This window comes from Falco rusticolus, chromosome 7 (assembly GCF_015220075.1).
Source record: "Falco rusticolus isolate bFalRus1 chromosome 7, bFalRus1.pri, whole genome shotgun sequence".
NCBI lineage: Eukaryota > Metazoa > Chordata > Aves > Falconiformes > Falconidae > Falco > Falco rusticolus.
Window position 1 is genome coordinate 32580521 of NC_051193.1, and position 12973 is coordinate 32593493.

Sequence of the window (12973 nt, forward strand, 5' to 3'; positions counted from 1 at the left end):
GCTACGGTGTCCTCCTCAAACACTGGGAGTCAGATTTAAAGGGATCTAAGCCAAGGAAGAAGCTTCAAGCCTGAGACCAAAGTGGCATGTTGGGCTGTGTAGTGAAATGAAGCTGGGTTAATTAGCATTGATAATATACAACTGTGGGCTGGTGGGTTGGCTGATGTAGATAAGGTGCAGCTGTGGCTGGTTCTGTTAAATGGTTGAGAGCCAATGAAGAGAGAGCAGCTGAGGAAGAAGAGGAGAGAGGAAGAAGCAAGAGAGACAGAACACATGCTCTGGATGAGGTGAGCTGAGGAGAAGGCAGCAGAGGGGCTAGCATGAAGAGTGTGCTGGTATGAGGTGGTAAAAGACCTTGTTGCAGCTGGCTAGTTTGGAGAGTGCTGTGACAGGGCTGTGCCTTTGGTCCCCTTCAGAGCACCTGGCACCTCAGGACATCATGAAGCTAAATTAATTGGGAGGCTGGGAAGCCATCAGGTACTACAGGAATTACTATGATGGTGAAAATACCTATTCATCATTTTCTGCCCTGTTCTGGTCTGTCATGAGGATTGGTATCTATTGATTGATCAGCTGGATCCCAGCAACTGATAGCTAGCCCTCAGTATCTACTTTTCCTGTAGTATCCTTTTATGACATGCATTTTAAAAATATGCTTGTATGCATTGCAGTCTTTTTGCATTAATTTAAATAACTGGATTTCATTTATTTAGTCAAAAGCATTCTGTGAGACACACCTTGTTCAGCATTACAGATGCAAATGTTTAAAGCTTCCATCAGGAGCTACTGTTTATGAAAAGCTCCCCCAGTACACCATAAACACAGAGAGGGCTACAGGGACTGGTGGGTTGTGCTGTGACAGGGAAAGGAGCTACCTGCCAGGCACCAAACCTCCTGGGGAATGCTGAAAGTGCCATGGGGGAACCCCTGACCGGCTGGTCACAATGCAGTGATCTTTGCTGCAGGTATGTAGAGCAGCATGAGATGGGGATGGATGCTAATGCACAAGGCAATACAGACCCTTCAGGGGGGGAACAGAAGATAGAAATGTGGGAGCAGGCGAGGCTTGCAGCTGGGCTGTGTGGTCAGAGCTTCCCCCTCCTGAGAGCTCAGCACCAGTCCTGCCGGACCTGACCTCCACTTTGACCCTCTCTGTGGGAATGGAAGCGGTGCCAGGGCTTTTGCCAGTGTCTTTCTGCTCTCTAGGAAGCACCCAACTTTACATCCAAACTGCTCTCTGGTCAAACAGCTAGGGGAAAAAAAAAAAAAGGCAATTACATGTATCTTTAATTACATTCAAGGTAGCACCGGTGTTGCTTAACCTTCAGAAAACAGCCTAACATTGCTATTTCCCTGATAAGCTGGAATTTCCTCCCAGTCTGACAAGCTGAAACACTAGAGCCCTTTATTTGGGGAATGGTAGATTTTTCTTTTCCTTGCACTGGTGATCCCTGTGTAATTTCATTTAGCAATGCCACTGTGCTAGGCTGGCTGGGAGGGAAAATCCCTGTACTTAAAGAACTGATCTGGAGAATTAGTTCCTGAGGAACAGCCAAACATCTCTTGCAGCATCTTGGTGTATTAGGACTTTTAATTTGGCTTTACGTTTCCTAGAAGTTTTTGAACAAAATGTGTGTGTTGGTGGGGCTGCAGACCCAGAGGAAGCACCCAGCTTGTTACCATTTATTTTATCCTCTGATTTCGTTTGGATTTCAATTAGACTCATCATGGGAGTAGAGAAACAAACAAACAAAACCCCCCTGCTAAATAACAAAAGCCATAGATTCATTCTACAGCCATTGCATTTTGAAATGTAATTACTTTAACATGTAGGGATGGGGGAGGGGGTTATTACTCATAATACCGGAAAGCTTTCACGGAATAACACAGAATTATTAAACTTTTCAGAAAGAATCCAGTCTGCAGTTCCCACTGCACATTTACCTGTGATTCTTCCTTTTCCTGTGGCCGAGAATCGCTTTGTATTATGCTTTCCCACCTATAAAAGAAGTCCTTGTTCACAGCTGCCCTGAGGTGCTCATAATGTTATTGGTTCTGTGCTAAGAAGTTTGGGTTGCTGTGAATTCCTGCCTTATGGCTTTCTGGTTCACAAAAGTAAACACATTTGCTAAGTTAGCTAGGCTTCACGGTGCCCAAAATCCCGTGGGGAATGAAATGTCCTATCGGAGCAAGCTTTGAAACTCTAGTTGCTCTGCAACACTTTTCCCGGGCAGGAGAGCACACAAAGCATGCTTCTGTGTTGTATTTACTGCTTTTTTGTGGATCCAGTGCATAAGAGCTGCATTGAACCTTGGCAGAGGGGAAGAGGGCTCCCCTTGGAAACGTGCAGGATGCAATGGAAAAAAAAAAATAAAACCAGTGCTTTTTGCTCCTTACTGAGTCCCTTGTGCCCCGCACACAGGGGGCTGCCCCAGATGAAAAAAACACTCACGGGTGAAGGGAGAAGCAGCCAAAATGGTAACTTTCCTGGCTCAGATGTACTTACTGAAGAATAAATGGGTAAAGCCAAGGCTGGTTGGCACACAGGGTGCCTGCAGCACGCATGTCCCTGCTGCTGCCTCAGCTCAGCTGCTGAGTGCTATAGGAACCACCCACTGTGATGCTTAGAGTGGGGACAGGCTGCAGATAGGTCCCCTGACACACAGGCTGCTTCTTCATTGAACACCCATAGGCAGAAGAGCCTTTGAAAAATGCCTTTTGCTGACACAGCTTCTCAAATGTATTTTCTTCATTTTCTTCTGTCACTAATTAGATCCGGGTGAGACCTGGTGGACCCTAGTCTGGGTTTTGGGGCCGGGGAGTGTTCAGGCAGGATGAACCAGCAGAGCACCAGTTAATTTAGCTGAGAAGGTAGTGCCCAATTTAAAACTATCAGCAGTAGTTTGAGAATTTTTTTTGGAGAGAGGGTGTCTTGTTGGGCCCAGCCTTCTCCAGCACAGATCCTGCAAGAGGTGAGGGCATCTGGGAGATGGTTCCTGGAGAAAATCCCTCTCTGGAAGGACATCCACCTTCCCTGAAGCCCTCTCCCCATGCAAAACACATGGGACAAACTCCTGGGGTGGACAGGACCAGAGAGCATGCTGATTGCTAGAGACATGGCCAAAAGTAACAGCAGCCTAAAGTGCAAGCTGGCATCCCAAAGGCTGGACTGTCCTTCCCTGCATGGCATGCTGTGGCAGTAGCTGTAGGCAGTGGTGTGAACATCTGGCAAGGGATTATCCTGGGAAGAAGGGCATTACCAATGCTGTTTCTGTGCCATGTCTGCGGTGGGAAAGCAGCAACATGTCTGACAGCTCACCCTCACTCCAGGAGTCATGCATGTGCTCAGGACATGTCCCAGCTGCTCCTTTCCGGTCGTGGTGGATTGCCAGTTATGCTTGTGTGCTCACACACACAAAGCACATGAAAGCAGGCAGCATAACTGACACGCTATTTCCTCACTTGCAACGAAAAGTCCTTGCTGCCTTAGCCTCCTTAATCTGAAATTAAATTCTACATTGGCTGCAGCTGATCATAGAGCAGGGCATGGGTGGCTGCAGAGCAAATCACAGCTAAGCGCTCCAGACATTTGCACTCACTCCTAACACCCATGTCGTGTTGCCATCAGACACATTCCAGAAGTCCTCATTTTCTAGGCATGAAAACATTTTAACAATAACCAGAAATTCTTCCGATTACATGGTTATATTCGGCTGCTGAAAGCAGACTCTTATTAAGCTAGGCAGAGAGCAATTAATGTCATGTAGAGAGCAGTCTTCCACATGGCAAAAAGCTGGACTAATATATCTTTCCCACCCCCAGCAGCTGGGACCATGAGTTAAGGCTCCAAGTTTGAAAAAGCCTATTAAGACTCTTGCTGTAAGCATGTGAGCAGCTCTGCTAAAATCAGACCCTGGAGAAAATCTGGTTGTAACGAGATCCATAAAGGTTTTAGCACTGAATTTAGTGGGCACAGTGTTTTATCTGTAAATTTCCGAGGGTTTTACCTTCGTTTTGCTCCTTCGCACCACTAGCGATCTGGATGGATATTTCTTCATTGGTGTGCTGAATGTTGAAATGATACGTAACTGGATTTCAAACCTGATTAAGCTGGAAGATTTTCACCAACCAGAATCTTCAAAGTTCGTTATTTATAACCTTTTTCCAAAGGAGTCTGGAGGCTATTCTCATGTGTCTGCAGCTCCTAAAGAAAGAAAAAAAACAACATAATGAAACTAAGCCACAAATTGCTTCACAATTATTTTTACCACCTAATTTGGTGCACGAGGCTGGAGGCTTGCTCTTTGCATACTGTAATCCTGCCGCAAACTCAGGAACAGCCTGAAAGGCCACGGAACAGACGAGATATTCATTATCATCTCTTTCATGTTGCAGCTGTGACAGAGGCCCTGGAGAATTTGCCCAGCATGATATTTGCAAATGCCTGCTTGCCTCTGTATTACCTAAACTAGAGAACTGCTGCTGAGGATGACGTTCCTCCTACTGCCCTACTCCCTTCCAGCAAGCACAGCTGTATCACCCAGAAAATGCAATCTGGACCAACTTCCATGGGACTCTCAATCCTGGCTTGCTGTCTGCCTGATGATGGTACACTTGGGACGTGAAGCAATGATCCCACCACAGCTCAGGCTAGAGTCGCTCATGCTCAGCAAGTCAAAGACTCAGGATGTTCCAGGATTTATAGATTTTTGCAGTGAGTTATGGTGCTCATTGATGAGACAGGGAAGTTACAGTAAAACCACTAACTCTACAATGAAAGGGCTTTTATACGCTCCGCTGCAGTGGTGGTTATGGCTGCCAATTTTGCACAATTCACTTTCAAGGACAAGAGCAGCACAAACTGGTTTAAGACGATTTCTGAATGATGAATGCTGACTTGAAAGGTTTCCAGTACGACATAATTACTCTGCATTAATGTGCAATACACAATGGTCTATATGTATCTCAATGGGAATCTCAGTGGGGCTTCATGGGCACCATTCCAAGTAACCTCCGCTGGGAGTCACGCTTATAGTCCTACAGGCTGACATACAAATAGATCCCATATTCATTCCTGAATTATTTCTGTGCAGAATCAGATGCGAGAGATCCAGGGCCATATTCACTGGTGTGTGGCAGCTCACAATTGTACTCAGCTGTAGTGAATACAGCCCGCTTTATTTTCTCTCCTTGGCCTGATGTATTTTGCTTCGGCTAATGTATGCACACCTTAATCTTTAGTTGTCCAGAGACAGACAACTCTAATGAACTCCCTATAACTTTATTTAAAGATACATTTTCACTAAGTGAGGTCGGGGAAGGGAGACTCAACCACTTGTCCCGAGCAAAGGCCAAACGGAATGAAGAATTCATTTAGTTATTCACAGCTAAACACCATGCACTTTGAGGTTTCACCTAGCCCTCCAAATGAACTGTTATCCTCTATATTGGTTGTCTTTCTGCAAAGACCGTCCCGGTACTGTTGTTGGGTAGATAATGAAATACTCAAGTTCAACATTCACATCATCCTGATCAGCTTTTGCATACCTCAACATCTGGCACGTATTGCTTGTTTTACCACTGCTAGAGGCCCAGGTGCCCTGGCAATGAGCTGATGATAAATGCATTCAGGAAAAAAAAAAAAAAACCAAAAAACAAAAAACAAACCAAACCTCTTATTAATCAGTTTTTGGTCTGGAGTTAAAGCTCAGAGCTATTTGAAGCAGGGTTTTTTTTCCTGGGCTCATTTCCAATCAGCATGATAGCTGTACTGGTTTTGCACCACCATGCTGCAGTAAGCCCTCGGGTCACAGCTCTTTGCTGCAGTTTGCCTCATGGGGAAGAGGTGATGTGATGCTGGGCAAATGAAAGCAGCCCTCATCACAGCCAGAAAGTCCTTCTCCCAGAGCCAGTGTCTCCAGCCCATGGGATGGAGGGGGAATATCTTATTAACATTATAGGTGACTCCCCTTCCCTGTTTGGTTTTCAGCTGTCAAAGGCTTGGAGTGGAGGTAAAGACAGTTGTGAAGGGGCTGTTAAAAGGACTTGGAGGAGTAAAACCAAGGGTACAGAGAAGTGCACTGTAAATAGGCAGCTTCAAAGTCAAGAATGTAACAATGGCTGGACACATCCCAGGTGGAGTGGGTTATTCTTCACGGAGCTAAGCCTTGGATCAAAGGAGACCTCAGACTTCCAAGACTGGAAGGCAGAGCAGGTTTGGGTGGGTGGTGGTGAGCGTGGGTGGTGGTGGCAAAAAGAGGTGGAGAGCAAAGGAGGATTCCCTTCAACATAGTCAGGGCAGGCCATGAACAGATGAGTTCATTACTCGCTGCAAGCAATTAGCTGCCTGATGCACAGTAAGGTCAGGCTGAGTTTGTGCAGAAGGCATAGGACCCATTTTTACCTCAGGAAGCAAGGTTTACATGAGGATACAGCCTGTTGCTTCCTCTCCACCCTCAAACTTTTGAACCAGCTTGCCAGTTCTAACCACATTCAAAAGAGGGGTAGATGCCTCCAAGATAACACCCTACTGTTTTGTTTCTCACTGAACAGACAAAGAAAAATTCATCACCTGCACAAAAAGGAGGGAAACCCAACCAAGCACCTCTGAAGAGTGAAGGTAAGGAGGAATGTCTCTATCTGTTCCCATTAGCCTCTGGCTGGCTTGCAGATCAGCTTGCCCTTATCTCCTACCCAGCCAGGACACTGAGGGTAGCAGAATTATGAGCCATGGTGGTTTCTGAGTAACTTCTCATTAGTTGATGCCCTAGGCTTCAACACAAAACCTTTTCACCAACTCAAACCCCACCGAATTCACAGCAGAGGTAACACAAGGGGGTTATTACCCTGGGCTAGTGACTAGGTGAGGAATGGTGCCTGGGAGGGGAAAGGTCTGAACTGAAATCCCAGGGGACAGCACTTAGAGAGAACTCAAAGATGGTTCACCCCATAATGAGATAGCAAACCATGTAAAATAAATAAATAAAATGTAATAAGGAATTGATGAAGTTGAACATTTTGGCTCCTGCAGCAGCCCTAGTACAGAAGGAACAGGAACTCGAGACCTTGTCAGAGTGAAAGGATGTTCTACCAATTAGGACATTCAATTGGAGTTGAAGACATCCCTGAGAAGCCCCTCTGCCACAGATTACCTAGGTGGCCTTGTGGACGTTGCCTGCCCTCTGCCGACTTCCCATCTGTTAAGCCTCCCCATCTCAAAATCATCAATGAATCACTACAGCCCTTTCTGATCTGATCATATTTGATGTCTTTGGGTTGCTTCTGTTAAGGCAACAAAACTGGCGATGCAGGTATGTATAGTGATGCAATCGTACTTTTACCAGACGTGCAGCTGCAACGCCAGGACTGACACACATCTCTTTGCCCAGAGTACCAGCCTCTCCCAGCTGTCTTGCAGCCCACAGGCCTCCCCCCTCTGTGTTTTTTTTTCAGAGCTGTGAAGTCAATGCTCTTTCATCTGTTTCCCTGGCTTTCTGATGGGTCTCCATATCTGCTTTCAGAGTTTTGTTTTAATTGCTCCTTCCTTATCAACCCCATCCCCAAAGGTCATACATAACCGTGCCGTCGCCAGAAATCTATCTGAACAAACACCACCTGGTGAAAGCCCTTCTTACATGCACATTGCATGTGGGGAAATGTCAGAACCGTCTCAGATACTCGGCTCCCATGGGGAACAGTTACTCTTTCTAGGCCAGGTTTATAGGAAGCAACTGATATAATTTGGAAAAGCTCATTCTTTCAAAAGTTCATTTTTAAAAAGTTCATTTTTTTCAGGAACAAACGCTTCCTCAGGCTTGAAATATTAGCCTTGCAAACCACAACAGCTGAGCACTTCTTGATTTTCACACTGGCAGGGTAACTGGCCGGGAAGGGTAGAGGTCTTCTGTGGCTAACAGCCTGTCTTCCTATCATGCCTAATGTCAGAGTCAAATACCCTGGGGTTCAGCCCAGTTTCTGATTCCTGGGTGTGGTGCCAAGAGCTGCAGCCCCACTGAGGATTTGCAAAAAAAGCAGCCGGGGCTTGTGTAAACCCCTGTTTGCAGAGGTCAGGTCTCCTTTCTAGACCTGCTCATGAGCACAGCATGACCAGTGCCAAACCCACTTCTCCTCAGATGCCTGAGGACCCTGTTAGTGCAGCGGGGTTATTGCACAGAGCAGCAGGAAGTAGCCTTTGGCCAGTAAAAGGAATTATTACCATTCCCCAAGGACCTTTGCAGTGTGGTTTCTGGCCTGTCTCCACTCTGCTTTTTTTGTTTAAAGTGATCTCCATCGGCACTTGCTTTCCGTCCTCCCTCTGAGCACCGCAGCCAGCACTCACAGACGTGCTAACAGCCCCGTCAGCAGCTCAGTGCCAGTCCCACTGACCCTGTCCCATCCCACTGAATTCAAAGGAAAGCAGCAAAATGCCATGCACGCTTGCTTTAAAATGAAACCACTCAGGATAATACAAAACCGTTGGCAGCGCCACTTTTTACCAACTCCAAGGCTAGGAGAAAAAAGTGAATGTGGCTGTCCTCCACTCTGGAGAAGAACCAGTCTAAGTTTGACCCAGGTGAAGCCTGGCTTTTTTCCCAAGCCCCAAGTACCACCCATCACCTTTGTGTCTCTAAATGTTATGCCCTAGATCCTCTATAACATTCACCCTAGTACCAAAATAACACCCTCCAGAAGAGTCGTTTTGGTGTGATTATCAGGTATGTCTTTCTGGATGTGCCAAGATTCAATAGTTTGGCAGTGGATTTAAAGGTCCAGGTCCACCTGTGAACTTGCCCAGGGCAGCATGGTGAAGCGGGGCAGGCAAGCAGCAGATTTGGCCAGGGAGGGCTTGCTCATCCAGCACATGCTCTCCCAAATATATCTCTGCTGAAGCTGTTCTCAGGAGTTAAACACAGCAGAATCTCCACTTTAAATTCTGACAATACACCCAAACGCTGAGTTTTTGTTAGAACTCCAAAGACTTGTCTTCACAACTGAAAAACAGTTATATTTCTTTGTACTGGAAGGTAACTAATGGCCAGCAGCTCTCCTGAGGTAAACAACACAGCCAGGATGGAGGACTTAAGTTTTACTGTGGGTAAATTCACCAAGGTCAATGTTGTGTTCCCTCTTGAAGTTGACCTCTGCAAATTTATCTCACAGGGTGCTTTAGTTTTACTGCCTCACTTGTGTTTTTACCTCAGGATATTGGATGAGCACTGGATCCCCTGGGGTTGAAAAAAAGATTTAAAAAATTTATCAGTAAAGACAAGACCAAACAATCCTCTTCAAGGGGAAAATATCTCTACAGGGGCTAAACCAGCTGTTCTTTGTACAAGTTGACCGACACAGATGTATATACTTTTCCCCACTGGCAGAAAGCAGTGTAAACTAAAGAGACAAACCTGCAGTCTCTAGGAAATACCATCACCAGAAAAACCATATTACTAGGAAAGTATGTTCGGCTTAAATAAATCTACCAGATCTTTTGCAGCAAAACTATGGAGGAGAAAACTCTTATAATGCCAGCAAGTTAACGACATTTTTGGAGGAGATATTCTGCTCCTAGTAAAAGCCCAAATACAAAAACACAGCCCTGGATTTGGGGCCAGTAAAATTAATGTGAAACTGGAAAAAACCAAAGTGCTTGCTGCTTGCAAAATTACGTTATACTTTGTTATGATTAATTACGCAATGAAAATAATTTTTTTAAGAAGCATGTCTCCAACACATGACTGCTTAAAATCATTCAAGCACTAAATCTTAAAAGCATATGCAGAGTTGAAGAGCAACTAAATCACATTTTGCCCTCTGCCATGCGCATGTAAATACCAAATGATATAGCTGAAATCAGGGAGTTGTTGGTTTCTTTCTGAAGCAGTTGTGGAGACTTTGGCCTACTGATATTTTACGACTGACCCAGAAAGGTATGTAGATGTCCAGTCTGAGCCCTGGGTTTTTGAAACAAGCGGTTGTAGGGATTTTCTGTACCACCATTGACTACACCTCTCCTTCCAATGAAACAAACAAAAAGTTTAGACAATAGTGCCTTTAACCTACTGGCCCTTGAATTTTCCTTAAAAGATTTCCAACGTTAAATAATGTATTAATTTGACCTGAGCAAAAAATGTAAGAGTTAAGGAGAGCACAGAACTCCCAGCAAAGTTTTCCCTTTCCTTGCACTTTCTATATAATAAAAAAAACCTTTTTCCACAGAGATTTTTAGACCACAGAGTACTACAAACACAGCATGAATCTCTGATATAGGTGGAGCAGGAAGTTATATTATCTTCAGCTAGTACAAACGAGCATAAAATAACAGCAATCTTTGTGGATTTACATAGCTGCATATCTACCCTCTGACCATCCGTGCCCTCCCCTGTTTCTGGAAAATCCCCTTGGGTCCAGAATGTACATCATGAAGAAACAAAGACAGCACAAGCCCATTATTTTAGCTTGCGTGTCATTTAAGGAATGAGGATACTTTCTTTAATAGGGTGTTTGCTGGCTGTTTACTGAAGAAATTGTCTCTTGCTGGAGGTCATTTTCAACTGCTTTAAGGAGGCTGCTTAGTGCAATGATAGCAACATCAGGAAGGTCTGAAGAAATAGATTTTCTGAAAGTTTTTTTCCAGAGGAAGTTGCTTTAACCTAGATATCTACTCAGAAAATATATTTTCTGTTCCTAGGTTGTTTGACTTTAGGAGAACAATAAATTCCCAAGAGTTCTTACGAAGATCAGTCATGCCTCTTTGTTTTAATGGCATATTTTGAAGTTTTGCCTCCAGAATATTGATAAGAATCAAAGTAACTTTTGATATATGGCGTTAGATATGCTCCAGGAATAAGATCCCTCTCAAGTTAGACTGTCTGCAGACAACTCAGACCACCCACTTTCAGCTTAAACACAGCCTGTTCAAAGGCTGCAGTGATTCAGATCAGAGCAGTAGCTGTCTGCTCAAACTGTGAGATCTTGGCATTCATCAGACATGTCCAGCGCGCATCTGATAACACAGCTTAAAGTGCCCAAGGCCATTGGAAGGCAGGTGAGGGAGAGCTAGGAAATATCAAAGCTGGAAACAGCCTAATCTTCAACTCAGCACACTACACATTTTGAATTTCACACGCATTCCACAAAATTCCCCAAGTCCCAAAAGCTTTAATCCAGTCACTTTGTAACATATGTGTGTTTTATTAAAAAAAATAAATTATTCAGTATTACTTTTCCTTTCTTGTATCCAGCTGGCAGCATTTTCTCTTAGTTCTACAGGAGCCAACATAACCTCCTATTAGTTCTGGTATTGTCCATTTGTCTACATCTTTGACTCAATTTCTGCAAAACCTTTGGACAGCGAAGTTGATTTTTCAGGAAGTTAACCCAGTGCTCTAGGGACTTCACATTGACACTACCAAGATTTTGGCCATCCATCTCCTAGACCCTTTGCCAATGATATTTGAAGATGGGCACGTCAGCTAATCCAACCCAGTTGCCTACTCCAGCTAAGAACGACCACTCAGCAGTTGATTTCAGGGAACTGACTTGGGGAAGGCTCTGCTGCAAAGATAAAGCATTAAACCCATGTGTAAGAGACACCACAAGGGGAAACAGCCAACTACAGCAGACTGCATGATGGAAACATCAGCACCGAGGCTGGTAGTTGTCAGAAAATCCCTAGTGAGGAGAACAGAGAAATGTTTGATCAGGAATAGAGAATAAGCCAGAAATCCTCACTAGACAGCTATGTAAGACCATGACAGGCCTCCACCTTGACTATCAAATTTGCTTGCCTTTCATCATCTGAGCAAGGTGACAGTGAACCGGATGTGGCACAGAGGAGGGTGACCAACAGGTTTGGGGGTACAGAAGCTGCTCAGTACCAGGAGACAGAGACACAGCCCTGTTAACCCCAGAAAAGGAGAAAAGGGAGAAACCGAAGCTCATGAATGACCCAAGAAAAGTGAACGGGTAGGTTTTACTCATTTCTCCACATATTGCAAAAACTGAGATTCAGCCCATGAAATTATCAGTGGCAGACAAAAACAGCAGCCAAAAATGGCCAGCAAGAAAGTGTTGCCTCATCACGCATTATGAGTTAACCGTGGTGCTCCTCACCCTGGGGCACAGCAATGGCTGCAAGTTTCCTTTGCTTAAGCAACATTTGAGCCATATTCATAGGACAAAAGCCCCTCAAAGTCTATTAAAAACAGATACTAACTTTGACCTGTGAACTCTGCATTGCAGAGCAGTGGAAGAGTTACTGGAGGGTTATCACTATATGCAAGTTTTGTCCTGCTACTTTTCCCCAGGCATTTTCTCCTGGCTATGGTTGGAGGTAAATCAAGGTGTACTTGTTTACAGTTCTGTGTGCTTTTCACCCTACCCAGTACCGTTGCTACACCTGCCTTCAGTGAGGGTCCATACCTCCCCAGATAACAGATTGTTTCTGCACTTGCTGTGCTCGATAACTTTTACTTCTTCTGCTGATAAAGAAGAATTTCCTGTCCTGCAGAAGATCGTCAATGAGCTGGAAATAACTTTACCACGCAGGTTTGCCTTCTTGCCTGAGCAGGGAGTTTCTGCAGCGAAGTGCCATGGGAAGCTGGAGGTGGTTTTGCCACTTGCAAAATAATTTTGTATGCCTTTGAGAAAGGCAGGGAGAGATCTCAAAGGATTTAGGCATGACTGACATGACATGAGAGTTTGAATTGATGCAGGCATGTGCAGACAAGGCTAGTGGTATGTCAGCGAGAGGAGAGGGTCTCCTAGGGCACGCTGGAGGACTGAACAGATACAGTGATGTGTGTGACAGGGTACAGCAACAGGCGTTAGGCTTTGTATTGCCATTTCAGGAGTTGCCCAAAATCCTAATGAAGCCATGAGGAGTTATGTGTGGCCTTGGATAAGAGAGTTCCTCCTCCAAGGAAAAGACATCAGGTGCCTCCAGACCTGGACCTTGTGTCTCGAACCAAACAGGTCC

General features: G+C 44.9%; 1 long non-coding RNA gene across 3 annotated transcripts in view; it reads right to left on the minus strand.

The window, feature by feature from the left end:
• LOC119151807 overlaps positions 1-12973 on the minus strand; it is a 50522-nt gene that overhangs the window by 12817 nt on the left and 24732 nt on the right. For all 3 annotated transcript variants that reach the window (XR_005105557.1, XR_005105556.1, XR_005105555.1), the window contains one exon: positions 4008-4204. This is a non-coding gene — a long non-coding RNA (uncharacterized LOC119151807). The remainder of the gene's footprint in view (positions 1-4007; positions 4205-12973) is intronic.